This window comes from Schistosoma mansoni (assembly GCF_000237925.1).
Source record: "Schistosoma mansoni, WGS project CABG00000000 data, supercontig 0134, strain Puerto Rico, whole genome shotgun sequence".
Lineage (NCBI taxonomy): Eukaryota > Metazoa > Platyhelminthes > Trematoda > Strigeidida > Schistosomatidae > Schistosoma > Schistosoma mansoni.
In genome coordinates, this window is record NW_017386038.1 from 678,090 (window position 1) to 680,287 (window position 2,198).

The following is a 2,198-nucleotide window of genomic DNA, read 5'->3' on the forward strand; positions in this document are numbered from 1 at the left end:
AAAATGATTATAATTATATTGAGAAGGGGTTTTCGTGGAGATTTCAGTATTTTCATAGTGGAAATCGTTAGTCGATTGAAGCTAGACCACCATGGAAAACCACTATGAAAATACTGAAATCTCCACAAAAACCCCTTCTGATTATAATCATATGCTCACTAGTGAGTTATTTCAAGAGATATTTCCTGGAATTATAGTGAGAAGCAATGACCAGTGGAGTTCAACCACGTCTGTTGTGAGATAGTAACTCACTGAAGACAATTGGTGAACGGTTTCTCAATTTCGTGGATTGGTTGAAGTTAGACATAAACACCGTCAGATGCCGGCTCAGCGGTTTGTCGGTTAAGTGCTTTGGCGCGAGACTGGTAGGTTCTGGGTTCGAATCTCGAGAGGCAGGATCGTGAATGCGCACTGCTGAGGAGTCCTACAATAAGACGGAACGGCTGTATAGTTCTTCCAGAGTTTCAATGGTGGTCTAGCTTCAACTGGCTCATGATTTCAACTATGAATATACTTATATTTGATCGTGCAGTCATATATATATAAAGTAATAATCTATTGAGCTTAATACAGAGTTTCAAGTATTTGGTAGATCATAGTATACCTTATTACGTATTGTACAGCCTACGAAATTTACAAAGCAGTAAAATGAAGGTAATTTGTCATTGAGGAACATTTTACTGATTAAGATTTATCGTTTAGTTAGGACAATAGGACAAAATCCTTTGTGAACATAATGGTTAACAACCGTTTTTCGTAACGTATTAGTGATAATAATTAATGACATATTTATCGATAGAAAAATATCCATCAATCAATGAAAATAAAAATGATACCATCTTAGTTCATTATAGTTTGTTTTTTTCTTTTACTTCATTCGACTTTGATTATGAGATAGTGGACAAGATTTATAGCTCAGAGGAATGATTTTGATGGATATCAGAAGTGGGTTTTGTGAAGATTTTAGTAATTTTATATACTTGAGATCATGAGTCCATTGAAGCTAGGCCATCGAAAAAAACCTGGAAGCACTGAACGGCCGTTTCGACCTATCGTGGGACTCTTCAGAAGTGCGCATCCACGATCTCGCCCCACGAGATTCGAACTCAGAAACTGCCAGTCTCGCGCCAGATCACTTAACCGATAGACCACTGAGCCGGCCGGCATCCGATGGTGTTAATGTCTAACCTCAACCAATCCTCGAAATTGCGCGACTATCTTCATTTGTGCTGAGGTAGATACCTGTCTCTATCTGACATGGATTAGCTCCACTGGTCACGGCTTCTCACTAGAACTCCAATAATTACCTCATGGTTCCAGTCACCAGTGAGCATATTATCATTATCAGAAGGGGGTTTTGTGGAGATTTTAGTAATTCTATATAATTGATGTCATGATTCAAATGAAGTTTTGGAGTTTTGTTCTCTGAGCTGGATGGTTTAATTGTGGAGCTTTCATCGTCCTTCTGAACGACATTATCAGCACAACTAAAGCAAGGAAATAAACAGTGACAGATTTAACGTCAACTAGAACCAATCAACATTGAAGTGCACAGGACCAGCTATGAACCACATGTGAAGAAATTCAAACACTTAATTTGTACATGGAATTTTAGCTGATGATGTCATTCAGAAGGACGATGAAAGCTCCACGACCAAACCATCCATCTCAGAGAACAACAAAACTCTATCGACTTTGATTACTTCTAACCCAAATATATTAGTGATTATTAACTTCAATTGTAACTTTGAGTAGCATGATTTTGAATCAACCAGAGATTGTTTGTTTCCATACGGTTGAATACTGTTCATTTCCATACAAAACATCACAATTGATTTCAGTTATTCAGTTTGTGAATCACTGATTTAATTGTCGTGTGTATTTATATTTCAATTTTTAGTGAAATTTTATTATATCTATTTATTGAAAGCATTAGTCTATTGAAGCTAGACTTCTGCTGAGGAATCTCACAATAGGACGAAACGGCCTTCGAGTACTTCAAGGTTTTCGATGGTGGTCTAGCTTCAATTGACTCATGATTTCAAGGATGAAAATATTGAAATCTCCATCAAAACCCCGCTCTGATTAATATCTATTTGTACTTTTTTTTCTACTTTTAATCCTTTTTTATACTTTTGTTAAACATTAATTATGCAAATATATTTTTTTCTATTTTTTTTTTGGATCACGTTGTTACC